The sequence below is a fragment of the Cebus imitator genome, unplaced genomic scaffold, assembly GCF_001604975.1.
Source record: "Cebus imitator isolate Cc_AM_T3 unplaced genomic scaffold, Cebus_imitator-1.0 Scaffold6, whole genome shotgun sequence".
NCBI lineage: Eukaryota > Metazoa > Chordata > Mammalia > Primates > Cebidae > Cebus > Cebus imitator.
Window position 1 is genome coordinate 9947520 of NW_016107321.1, and position 13890 is coordinate 9961409.

Genomic DNA, 13890 nt, shown 5'->3' on the forward strand with positions numbered 1-13890 from the left:
CAATTCTCCTGCCTCAGCCTCCTGAGTATCTGGGATTATAGGCACGCACCACCATGCCCAGCTAATGTTTTGTATTTTTAGTAGAGACGGGGTTTCACCATGTTGACCACGATGGTCTCGATCTCTTGACCTCGTGATCCACCCGCCTCGGCCTCCCAAAGTGCTGGGATTACAGGCATGAGCCACCGCGCCCGGCCTTCTCTGTAATCTTTAGAGTCCTCCAAGAGAAAGCTCAGCCATAAAAATGGTTGGATTTGATGGCACTACCACAGTCTGGAATGTTCTTCAATATTCATACATAGACGCAGAAATAGTGGATTTGGGGAAATCACTATTAATGAATGAAAGGAGGTTTTCTTCTGAAGCATCAAACTTCACAATGTTCTTAACTGCTTATATTTTTTAAGTCATTTAAAATGCAAATGATAAAAGTAATTATCTGTGCATAAAAGAAATCATCTATGGGTAAAAGTAATCATCTATGTGTAATTCCTTTGTGGATGCCATTCTGAAATAGATTTTTCCCCCTCTATGAGGAATTTATTAACCACAAAGAAATTGCATAAGACACCCAGCTCATTTGAATGAGATCTCTGTATTGGAATTCAAGTGAGAGGCCAGCATTTACTCACAAAGCCAAACAACCCCCCGGGGGATTCTTTCTAGCCATGCAAATACCAAATAGCTTCAGTTTGTCAAAGTCACTTAATACTGTTTTAAAGACCAGCTCAAAATGCTTCAAGTCCCTGGAGAACTGTGACTTGTGAAAGCTTTCCTTTGCCATGGACTGAAGCAGGGATGGAGAGTGGGCTGTTCAATATTCATGCCGATTCACACAGAGAGCCTGTCCAGATGCGCAGGCCGAGGGGAATAGGAGCATCTGAAAAGGGAATTCATCCAGGGAACAAAACCAGCAACCTCTGCCCCTATTATGCTGCCTCGGGATTTTAAAAAGATTACTCTTCCAACAGATGGGCCTTCATGTGCACCTGATCATTGGAAAAGCACCTCCAGCTAAGTGCTGATGGCATATGCACCCGGCACTGAAGGAATGATTCTATTTTTAACTTCATTTGCTATTCTGTTTCTCCTTTCACCCTATCCATTGAAAAGCACCTCAGAAACTTTTTTTTTTCCCCAGTTTAATTTCCCAAATTATTTGCTCATATGTGCACTAGAATGGTGAGGTTAGTGACAAACCCATCCTCTTCCTTCGTGGGGGGTGGGGGCTTGGGGGGGGTGGGAAGTGGGAGCTAGATGGATGTTTGCCAATTGCAGGTTTCGTTACAAAAGAACAGAAGGAAAGGGATTTTTTCTCATTGCCATGTCAAATTTGGTAGAAGTGCCAAGCAAGACCTAAGTTTTTTACATAGATTCACATGTCTATTTCTTTGGAGATGTTTTATTATTGCAATATGATGGAATACATAAAACAATACTCCAACACTACTGGGCAGAGAGTCAAACAAAAAAGATCCTGTTGAAAACCCTGTAATTGCCACTATATAGCCTATAGCATTCTCTAGTTTTCTGCTTACTACTTAACAGAAAATATAATCAATTTAATAGAAAATCTGTTGTAAGGAGAAACTCAAGAAAGCTTAAGTATAATCCTCAGGAATTAATTTTAATCCTTGTTATAGAATGCATATTCAAAAAGACCTTGGCATTCAAAAATCTCTTGGCCTTTCAATAAATAAAGAGAGTGGTTGTTCAAATATAGAAAAAAACAGTGAAAGGCTTGAACTATGAATGTATCTCTACATCACTAGACATACAAATTGCTTGGTTTCTAGGCACAGACAGACCACAAAAGATGCACTAAGCTACACAGCAAAACAAATGAATAACAACCAAAATGAATTTCCATTTTTATTATGAATGTCCAAAGTGACAGCATACTGTGAAAATGTTAGGTTCTCATTGATTAAATTTCAAGAGACCACAGACTACAGCATTCCAAGCACTTTAATTTTTGACAGAGCCAAAACAAATAAAAGAATGATCAAAATATTCTTTTGGGTGTAAAGGGTATTCATATTTGAGTTTTTGTAATTTTTTTCTTCCCTGCAGGTATGGTGAACACTGATAATTTCCAAAACACAATTTCTGGATACTTGCAGCAAACTTTTATCATCTCTGCCTGAATAAGAAGCTAAGAAGAAATGTACTTATAAAGTATGTTTAGGATATGACGTGATATGTTTCTTCATCCTCGTTTCCTTACTATCCCACAAGGCTTCTTGTCTACCACCCAGGTACCTGCTGTTTGTAACAACAGGACAGCAAGGCTGAAGTGAAACACTCAGAAGACTATACGGAACCCTGGATTTTCTGAAAGCTGCATTTACTTTTTCTTTTTTAATGAAAGCTTAAGACTTTCAGTGTTTGAGAATGTTCAAGGGGATACCTAATGATAATGGATTAAAGCCACCAATCAAGAACTACACAGTCTACAGAGATTGTGTTCAAGAAAAAAGCCTTGGTTCCCTAAAGCTATGGTCCTAGTAATCTGTAGGTCCAACACAATATGACTTTTTTCCCCCCAAAGTGTTTCCTTGCCATCTGTCCTTTCCATCACCGGTACGGGATGATGCTACAGATGGAGTTTGTTGCCACTGATATTCCAATCAAATCTGGTCCTGTGGAAGTGGGTATCTCTTACAGATGCAATACTGTTCATCTGAGTGGATCCCAAAAAAGAACGATTATGAACTAGAAACTCATAGAGTTTGTGTTTAAAATTTATAAAATTAAACCTGCTCCAACAGGTAATACAGGGAGGCATGCTTGCAACCTCTGGATTCAATCAGAAACAATGCCTGAGAGCACAGAGCCTTCTCAATAGGGAACGGCGGGTTCCTTTTAACGCTTCCTTAAACAAGATCCGATGTGATGGACATTAGAACTTTGAAGCACGTCTGTCTCATTTATTTCTACAAGGCCTGAGACACAGGAAGCTGCCAGGACTTCATTCATCATCATCTTGCCTGTTGACAAAAGGAACAATAACTGGTCATCACTGGTCAATGGAATAATTTTTCCTAGTTTTTTTCCAAGATCATTCCTAAGGAAAAGGTGGTGTCAATACAACAGCAAATGTTTCAATGTTTGATGAATTTCTGTGCTCTGAAATGCCATGCCTTCTTCCAACAGAGCAGGAAGAACCACGTTATGCAGTTATCCCATTCATTGCTCTACGATTGCTGGAATGATTCAGGAGACAGCCCTGTCCTGAAAGTCGGCAGACCCAGGCTCCACACATGATTCTGCCAATGACTGACACAGTCACCTAAATTTGTTGGGCCTTGGTTCCTTCACATATAGGCTAAAAGGACTTCAGTGGAGCGTGTCTAAAAAGAAGGCCATCCAGTGCTAACTTTTAATAGGTTCGTGTGGTCCTGCCTTCTTAGTTTCTTACAGAGTATAACCAGGTGCGACCATCTCAAGCTGTGGCTTACAAAATACCTACACCTGGGTGCCTGTGGTCCTTGTTCAGCTTGGAGTTGAGAACCAGGTCCAGAGAAATTTCAAAATCTCTATTAGCATCTTGAAGTCCATTAAAATCTTAAATGATAGAGTGATGGGTACAGAATTCTGAAAATACACATTTCCATGTTTTCACATCTTTTTCTGTCTTAAGGTCAAAGAAGTATCTTTTTTGCTTTTGTCCCTGCTGGCTTTCTTAAGAAATAATCGCATAAAAGCTGAAAAATACATTCGTAAGTATAAAAACATGGAAGCACTCTGTAAGAGCCTACTATCTAGTTATATAATTCAACTAGTTGGACTAGTTTAAATACGCCAAGTAACTTTACTAAGACGCATGTCTGGTAGGAGAGATGGGACCTAAACATAGAAAGTCTGACCCTAAAATTAAATGAATGTGGTTTTTTTTTTGTTGTTTTTTACTTTGAGATGGAGTCTTGCTCTGTCGTCCAGGCTGAAGTGCCATAGTGCAATCTCAGCTCACTGCAACCTCCGCCTCCTGGGTTCAAGCAATTCTCTTGAATTCTCCCTGGAGTAGCTGGACTACAGGCATGCACTACCATGCCTGGCTAATTTTTTTGTATTTTTAGTAGAGACAGGGTTTCACCATTTTGGCCAGGCTGGTCTCGAACTCCTGACATCAGGTGATCTGCCCACCTCAGCCTCGCAAAGTGCGGGGATTAAAGACGTGAGCCACCCTGCCAGATACCATATGATATATTTTTAAGGCATCCTGTTGCCCTGTGTGACAAGAAAGGTGGCTGAAATATTTTTCGTCTTTCTACTGTACTTTTGGATAGAGGGGAAACGTGTGAACTATCCACATAAAACAAAACTGGTGGCAAGATATCATCTATTACTTTGGATTATTAAGCTAATGAGTTTATTCTTCAAACCTAAAAGCTGACTTAAACAAAAAAGTTGACTTAAATGCTACCCGAAAGAAAAAGGCAATGAAGATAAGCTCCATCATTTGACTCTCAATAGCAACAAGACTAAAGTTACAAAGTTATTTTCTTAAATTTGGAGAAGATTTGCCAGGTTGTAACCGGATCGGCTCTTGTCCATAGCAAATTGGCAATTATGTGGTAAAGGCACAGAGATCACAATGGTAAACAAAAAGAAAATGATACAAATTCACTCAAATTATGGGGTGGGGACCTATACAAATGATCTGTAAACACATGCACATGTGCTAACACACACTAAACATGCAGGTTTCTTCTTGCTAAATAAGAGAAACAAATGTTTCTGTCTCAACAAATGAACTTGAAGTGTACGTAAAATTTATTATGGGATTCTGGCAAGTATTTTTATGACCATGGCTTTCTGGGCTGATTTCTTTTCTTTTTCTTTCTTTCTTTTTTTGAGACAGGGACTCACTCTGACACCCAGGCTGGAGTGCAGTGGCACGATCTCCGCTCACTGTAACCTCTGCCTCCTGGGTTCAAGTGATTCTTCTGCCTCAGCCTCCTGAGTAGCTGGGATTATAGGCACGCACCATCATGCCTGGCTAATTTTTGTATTTTTAGTAGAGACGGGGTTTTACCATGTTGGCCAGGCTGGTCTTGAACTCCTGACCTCAAGTGATCTGCCCACCTCGGCCTACCCAGGTGCTGGGATTTATAGGCATGCATCACCATGCCCGGCCTCTGGGATGATTTAATATACATCGTAAGTGCCTGATGGCATCACTGCAAGTGCATGTGATATGATTCCTCGCTGAAGAAGGTGGGTATTGAAAAGCAGAAACGTAAGGAACAGTACAGAGGCGTGGAGAGGACGGGCTTGGCAGCATGTCTTGGAGAGTGCTTTAGTTTGCAAAGGTTTCTCATGTTTATGCTCTGGTCCTTACAACAGGGGAGCCAGCTTCCGCCTCGGGAGGCAGCTGAGAGCTTACGTGACCTGCCCAAGGCTGGTGCTACTTTTTCTTTTGTAAACACACCGTCTCTTGCTCCTGACACTGAATATTCATGAGTTTATTATTTATTATTGTTCTTCATTTCTTCTGCATAGTGTTATTACTGCTATTGGCGCTCATATATTAAGTGCTTTCTAAAGGATTCTTGCAAAATGGATATAACAGAGCGTGACAACCAGTTTGCGTGATATGTGATTAATGTCTCCGCATAATCATGACTTGCAAAGTAGATATAACTATCTCCACAAAGAAAGAAACTGAGGTTCAGAGATGTGCTTCGCCCAGTGTCACATGGCAAATAGCAGAGCTAGAATTCCGAGCCTATTAGCTCCAGCTCCTGTTGTCTCCACTGCGCATAGTGTTTCAGCATATGCTGAGCCACTAAACAAACACCCACTATACATGTTATGCAGCTCCGTTTTTACGTGTCAAACCCAAGAGGAGCTGTTGCATCCAAAGCCTACTCATGTGGCTCATGCCTGTAATCCCAGCACTTTGGGAGGCCGAAGCCAAAGGACTGCTTGAGGCCAGGAGTTCAAGACCAACCTGGCAACATAGCGGGAAACTGTCTCTACAAATAAATCAATCAATACAGCCAAGTCTCTCTCACACACACACAGCTACTCCAGAGATCCGTGAAGCATCTGGATCAAGGGTCCATGCTGAGGGGACACGACAAACAGGTGGGCTTATTTTAAACTCCATAAACAGCTATCGTTCTTGTGAAGACGTGCATTCTCACAGTCAGGAATCACCCTTTGTAAGCAGTTGCCAGGGTGCACATGGGCTCAGAACACTGGCTCTAATTTCACAGTAAATAAACAGGAGGAGGTCGGGACCCCTACCTTTCAATGGGAACATGGTACAAAGGATAAGAACTTTTTTCTTTTGAAATAAAATTGAGAAGTGGTAGTGCCTGGAGGTAGAAGGAATACCTGGAGGAAAGTGAAAAATTTTAGAACCAGTTTTCTGCAGCACAAATTGCCGTAAATAATGTATTTGCTATACCTGTCCTTGGTTTCTAAACGCACAGTATGACGATTCTTTCATAAAATGGATGACAAGGAAGGCAAATGGAAATGAAGGTGCTGCTCAAACAGATGTTACTGGCTGGGAGTCCGCTGGTGTCAGGTAACTTACACCGCCTATTTAATCCGTCCAAACAGCCCAGGAAAGTATCAGGCTGGTGCAAATGTAATTGTGGTAGTAGCAAAACCGCGATTACTTTTGCACCAACTTAGATATATTCATTAATCTCACACTGCAAATGAAAAAACTGAGGTTCAAAGGGGTAAAATAATCTAGCCAAGATGACACACCTAGAAGGTGGCAGAGACTGGATTTCAAGCTAAGTATGAATGCCTATTATATATAAATATGCCATATATATATACACCAAATTATATATGCCTTTTCTCTCCAAGGCTACTTCCCCAAGACACCTCAACAACCAGACATCTGGATAATCACCCTACACTGCAGCCCATGAAACTGTTTCTTTTCTTTGAGATGGAGTCTCACTCTGTCCCCCAGGCACAACTGCAGTGGCATGATCTCAGCTCACTACAACCTCCACCTCCCGGGGTTCAACTGATTCTTATGCCTCAGCCTCTCAAGTATCTGGAATTACAGACATGCACCACCACGCCCAGCTAACTTTTGTATTTGTAGTAGAGACGAGGTTTTGCCACATTTGGCCAGGCTGGTCTCAAACTCCTGACCTCTCAGGTGATCCACCTGCCTCGGCCTCTCAGAGTGGTGGGATTGCAGGTGACAGCCACTGCGCCCAGTTGAGACTGTTTCCTGATGAGGGCCCAGCAGTGCTCAGGATTGCAGGGAGGCCCAACTGCTTCCAAAGTAGCAACACCCCCTGTCACCTACAGAAATCCAACTAAGGGACAGTGGCCAGGCTTCCAGGTCAATTTCATGAGGTTACAGAAGAGGGACAGAGAGAAAGGACCTAGCAGAGTGGCTCCTCAGACACCACAAGGGACCAACTGGATGAAGAAAGAGACATCGAGGTATCTTCAGTTTTTGTTTTTTAGAGTCATGGACTTGCTCTGTCACTCACGATGCAGTGCAGTGGTGCAATCACAGCTCACTGCATCATGGAACTCCTGGGCTCAAGTGATCCTCCCACCTCAGCCTCTTGAGTAGCTGGGACTATAATAGTGCACCACCACACCCTGCTAAATTTTTTTTTTTGAGACAGTCTCTGTTGCCCAGGCTGGAGTGCAGTGGCGCAATCTTGGCTCACTGCAACCTCCGCCTCCCAGATTCAAGCGATTCTCCTGCCTCAGCCTCCCAAGTAGCTGCAATTACAGGCACGTGCCACCATGCCTGGCTAATTTTTGTATTTTTAGTAGAGATTGGGTTTCACCATGTTGGCCAGGCTGGTCTCAAACTCCTGGCCTCAGATATCTGCTGGCCTTGGCCTCTCAAAGTGCTGAGATTACAGGCATGAACCACCGCACCCAGCCCCGTTAATTTTTTATATTTTGTAGAGATGGGGGTCTTACTATGTTGCCCAGGCTGGTCTCGAAGTCTTGGCCTCGAGCGATCCTCTTGCCTTGGCCTCTCAAAGTACTGGGATCACATGTGTGAGCCACTGTGCCTGGCAAACTTCACTTATAATGTAAAGGGTCCTGTGATCTAGTTACAATCTTCCCCTCTTAGCTGATTTTCAAAGGATCTATTAGCAGGCTGTACACTACATACATCTGAAGAATCATCTATAAATTTACAGCAAAGAAAGAGGAGACAAGGAGGACAATATGGAGAGACCATCTAGAGAGAGGCTCTGACCCTTTTAAAGTTAATCTCCATTTTTCCCTAGTGAAGCTCTTAGCAGAGCTGCCAGTAATCAGCAAAGCTGGAGCCTGGCATCCTGGCATCCTCCTCTTCCTTTGTGCTCCACAAAAGAAGAAGGTGTGTGATTAAGAGGCCAAGGGACAGAAAATCCACAGGGACGATTTGTCCCAGCACTAATGATACTGGATTCGTAGCCAGTGGACTAACTGCAAACGTGATGGAGCAGTACCAAGGAAACTTGGTTTGAATGAGGGCCTCTCCAACCACGTTCGGCTCCAAGCCTCAGCCAGTCTGCCCTGCCATGTGGAAACGAAGGCGCCAGAGTTGCTCATGGATGCCAGAGCCCAAGCTGCCTCATCCAGCTGATCCATTTGGTCAGCCCATATGGGAGCAGAACGGCTGGCACCGAGCTGAAAGTTTCAGTGTGTGCAGACACGTTGGAACATAATTTGCTAAATGTTTTATTGTTCTGTAGTTAAAAACCTACTTAAAATGTGAGGAGCTACATTCCCATTAGATTAGAACAATATGAAGTCATGTCCTTTCAAGTACCGAGTGTTAAGAATAATTACAATAACATAAAGGCAATCATTTCCTATTAGGGAAGTTTATTTCTGTGATGGGGGATGCCCAGGGCTCCTCTGTTAACCGAGATCCTGTTTCCTGCTTCCCATCCACATGTGCATCACTCACACCCTCGAGAGTCCCCAAAGCAGCAACTGAATTTCACCATCATGGAAAGAGGGATCCCATGAGCACTAAATCAGACCTTAGGAATGGCCAGGCACAAGGCCTTCATTTTAAATATCAGAAAACAAGCTCAGAGCTTCTACACTTGCCTAGGAACATACGATTGAGAATCCAAGAAAGGCTCTGATTCTTGGTCCTACAATGCCCCTTGTTCATTTTGTTCAAATACCTCAGATATTGTATCTGAAAAATTATGCCATTTGGTGTGAATAATCCAAATACGACATGAACTTTGGGACCATGAAGGATTAAGCCATTTCTATAGCTATTTTCTGTTTTTGCTTTTAGACACTTATGGTGGTAAGTTTCCATAGGTGGTAGAGTCTGATGTTGTGAGCTGGTGGGAGGGAGGCACAGGGTCCCAGAGCATAGGGTCTCAGGGCCTGGCAGAACCCCTCCAGCAGGCCCGTGTCCAGGAGGCAGGTGAGCACACAGGGGAGAAGCGTGCACTGGGATCCGGGATCAGAGGCACGGGGTTTGTATCTCTGGTTTTGTTCGTGATTAGGCGAGCACTCCTTGGCTAAGTTCCTTAGCTACTCTGACTTTCCTCAGTCGTCAAATACGATCAACATTGCCCCTGAGGCTAACGGTGGGGACTAAGAGGCTGGAAGGGTACCCACACTTCCTTCTGCCGGCTGAGTTCTCAGGCAGCCCTGGAGAACGGGGGTCGGGGTGGGGGATGGCAGAGATGTTCACTGATATCCACAGTTATAGGAACAAGGCCAGGGTTTCCCGTTTCCACCACCTGGGATGCTCTGCCCTCTCTGCTCTACCTTGAGGGGGCTCAGTCAGCCACATTCTACCTGAAGCTAAGTAGATAAGGCTGCCCAGTCACCAGCCTCCCTCGCCCCATTCACATCCTTATCTTCCCCTTTTTTTCCTTGACTGGGAGCTCCTCTGTGATTGATTTAAAATGTGATGAAAGAGGCTACCACCTTCTCATGGATCCAGTGGCAGTGGGCGTGCTGACCACACTCTCCACCTCTTCCTGGCCATCAGAGTCAGGATACACCCTGCTCCGCAGCTCCAGAAACTAAACGGGTCACCTCTTTCCCCCTCACCCCTCCAACATTCTCCCTCTATCTCTGGGCCATTCCTACTTGGATGAGAGAATCACAAGCTATTAGAAATCAAGACACCTGCATTCCAAAAGAAAGCCAATGCTCATGCTCTTGTCGAGGTACAGGAAAAAAAGTTCAAGGAATTTCTGCATACAGCTCATGAGAACCACTATTGTTTTGACTCTATATGACCTGACAGTTCTGCACTTTGACACCCTGGCACACTGGCCATTGGGGTGGGGTTGGGAGATAGGACAAGAAGCTGCAAGAGAAAGAAGACAAGAACAGGTTGTTCAAGACACCAACCACTCTGTCACCTGATAGCAGACAGCCATGTTTACAGGATAGGGAAGCGAGAATGCAGACTCCATGCAGCCAAGGCCAGCATCTGAATTCATCTTGGTAAGATGTAGACTCCCGGGCATGGGGCTTAATGGCCATTCAACACTGAATTAAACGGAATAACACTAAACAGCCACCCTGGAAGATAAGAGTCTACCTGCTCAGCACGTAATCTTTTTAGGCCATTTGTATAAGGCAGCTTGTGACAATCATTCCATTGGCAGTACAATCACCTTGACTGCTTGGAGGCCTTCAGGCTGCAGGCTGATGCTGAGAACGGATGCATTTTACATGAGTGCTGGCTTCAGATCCTTATCCTTCTAGCTTAAAGGTGAAACGGTTTGACTTTAAGTTGCCAAGAACAAATACTGTAAGATTAATGCATGGCAGGTCACATGAGGTGCTGCTCTTACTTTAAAATCTGGCATGTTCAAACTATTTATTTTATTTACTTTGAGATGGAGTCTTATTCCGTCACCCAGGCTGGAGTGCAGTGGTGCAATCTCGGCTCACTACAACCTCCTCCACCTCCTGGGTTCAAGCCATTCTCCTGCCTCAGCCTCCCGAGTAGCCAGCACTACAGGCACATACCACCATGCCTGGATAATTTTTGTATTTTTAGTAGGGATGGGTTTTCACCATGTTGGCCAGGCTGGTCTCAAACTCCTGACCTCAGGTGATTTGCCTGTTTTCCCCAGGGCTGGGAATGAGTCAAAGCAGTGACATGAGCCACCTCGCCCAGCCTCAAACTATCATTTCGTAGGATGTATTCTTCTCTCTTGAAGGCTAGAGTGAAAACTATGAACGTTTTTTTTTAGTAGAATTGAACCCATCAGATAAAAATTTTTAAGAATTTTAAATGTTAATTTTAAAAGACTTTCAATATTTCTTACAGGTGTGTCACATTTATGCATAAAGTATGCTCTAGAAACTCAAGGCATTGATTCAATCTTATCTTGAGTGTGCTGGAAGAAGTCAGTGTTCAAAGGAATCCCATTGTTCATCTTTTTGTAGACAAAGAAACCTTTCAAAAAGTGAACAATCACCCATTTAAAAAGATTTTTGATTTTCACATATCCAGTCTGCTGAAAGCAAACTCAATCTGGTATCCTTGGCTGTCTTCACGACTGAATTGGAGAGAATATATGACCGCCCGTTTAAGCGGATGCGATTTTTTTTAATTGCTTAAGAAACTCACTTGCAGACTGAATTAGTGGCAGAGAACCGACATGACTTAGTCAAGGAAATGACAAGCTACTCACTTTTCTGCAATGCCAGAAAATGCAGCTCTAGGGACAGGTGACCCCTGGAATATCTAGGACAGGAACACCTACCACAGCCCTGGGTGGTGCAGGGTTAGGAGGGGACAAACAGCCAGAAAAAGTCCTTGTAGGGACGACGCCCAGCTACCCTTGATCGGAGGACTCAGCTATGCCTCCACTCCATCTTTACTTGTACGCATATGCTTACAGAAACAGGCGCTCCATGCCTGTAAATTGGGCACGATGCAGCAAATACAATAATTAGGGTTATTTTTATGCTTAAAACCACAGAGCAAGGAGGACTCAGCTAAGTTTCCTGCCATCTCTAACATACCTAGCAATCATGTCAGTGAAAGACTATACTTGAATTGCATGTCTCTCTCTCTCTCTCTCTTTTTTTAAATGGAATAACAGTTTTTAGAAAGGCACAGTGTCAGCTGGGTGCAGTGGCTCATGCCTATAATCCCAGAACTTTGGGAGGCTGAGGGGTGGGTGGATCACCTGAGGTCAGGAGTTCGAGACCAGCCTGACCAACATGACAAAACCCTGTCTCTATTAAAACTACAAAATTAGCCAGGCGTGGTGGTGGGCGCCTATAATCCCAGCTATTCGGGAGGCTGAGGCAGGAGAATCACCTGAACCTGGGAGGCAGAGGTTGCAGTGAGCCAAGATCGTACCATTGCATTGCAGCCTGGGAAACAAGAGTGAAACTCTCGAAAGAAAGAAAGAAAAAGAAAGAAAAGAAAGAAAGAAAGAAAGAAAGAAAAGAAAGAAAAGAAAGAAAGGCACAGTATCTTAACAAGCTCACAGAGAACTCCAAACATGATCCAAATTAATGAACCACTAATAGATATTCTTTTTCTATAAACACAGCAGATTCACAAACAGTTGTCTTGGGCAGATCCAAAAAGAAAGAATAGAACAAGACATGATTTTTCAGAAAATGGATGGCTTTCTATAATCATATTCCGCAGATGCCTCAACCAGGATTAAGCCTTGGCCAGGATTTGAGGCAAGAAAATTGAGGGCCGGGTGTGGTGGCTCATGCCTGTCATCCCAACACTTTGGGAGGTCAAGGTGGGTGGATAACCTGAGGTCAGGAGTTCGACACCAGCCTGGCCAACGTGATGAAACCCAGTCTCTACTAAAATACAAAATAATTAGCTGGGTGGAGGGTGCCTGTAATTCCAGCTACTCAGGAGGCTGAGGTAGGAGAACTCCTTGAACCCGGGAAGTAGAGGCTGCAGTGAGCCAAGATTTTGCCATTGCATTCCAGCCTGGGCAACAAGAACAAAACTCTGTCTCAAAAAAAAAAAAAAGAAGAAGAAAGAAAGAAAGAAAGGAAAAGAAAATCTCTTCCTTTGCAGTATTTCAGAGCTGAGGTGTGCTGAATCTGTAACCCACAGAGAATTCCCCCGCATGCTCAGGGGTGAACAGCATACAACATCTGCAGATACGCCTCTCACACAATACCCCCGGCAAGACACATGCAGTCCATCACCGTCCAGGCCTGTACCTCTTCACAGAAGCCCTTAACATCTGTGAGGGGCACATCTCAGATATAGCAAATCCCCAAATTACAAATCCCATCATTGTATGTAATACTGCCCGCCCCCCCACCCCTCCCCGCCAAAAATAGGTATACAATGAGTAAAAAGGCAGCTTTTTTTTTGTATTTTTAGTAGAGACAGGGTTTCCCTATATTGATCGGGCTGGTCTTAAACTCCTGACCTCAGGTGATCCACCCACCTCGGCCTCCCAAAGTGATAGACTGCAGGTGTGAGCCACCACGCCTGGCCATCAGGCTAATTTTTGTATTTTTTAGTAGAGACAGTGTTTCACCATGTTGGCCAGGCTGGTCTCAAACTCCTGGCCTCAGGTGATCCACCCACCTCAGCCTCCCAAAGTGCCGGATTACAGGTGTGGCCACCACGCCCGGCCTCATCTACATTATTTTTAACATCATGTGTAATGATGTGGCTCACACCTGTAATCCCAGCACTTTGGGAGGCCAAGGCAGACGGATCACTTGAGGTCAGGAGTTCCAGACGAGCCTGGCCAACATGGTGAAACCCCATCTCTATTAAATATACAAAAGCCAGTTGGGTGTGGTGGTGGCACACCTATAATCCTAGCTACTTGGGAGGCTGAGGTAGAAGAATCACTTGAGCCAGGGAGGCAGAGTTTGCAGTGAGCCGAGATCACACCACTGCACTCCAACCTAGGCAACAGAGCAAGACTCTGTCTCAAAAAA

At 44.1% G+C, this 13890-nt stretch overlaps 1 protein-coding gene across 3 annotated transcripts in view; it reads right to left on the reverse strand.

Moving 5' to 3' along the window:
• Positions 1-13890, reverse strand: part of SCAF8 (SR-related CTD associated factor 8) — a 248254-nt gene that overhangs the window by 63901 nt on the left and 170463 nt on the right. For 2 of the 3 annotated variants that reach the window (XR_005201857.1, XM_037742039.1), the window contains one exon: positions 1860-2990. The exons of the other annotated variant lie outside the window; for it this stretch is intronic. The gene's annotated coding sequence lies outside the window, so the exon portion shown is untranslated. Of the gene's footprint in view, positions 1-1859; positions 2991-13890 lie in introns of those variants that run through there. 3 annotated transcript variants of the gene reach the window in all.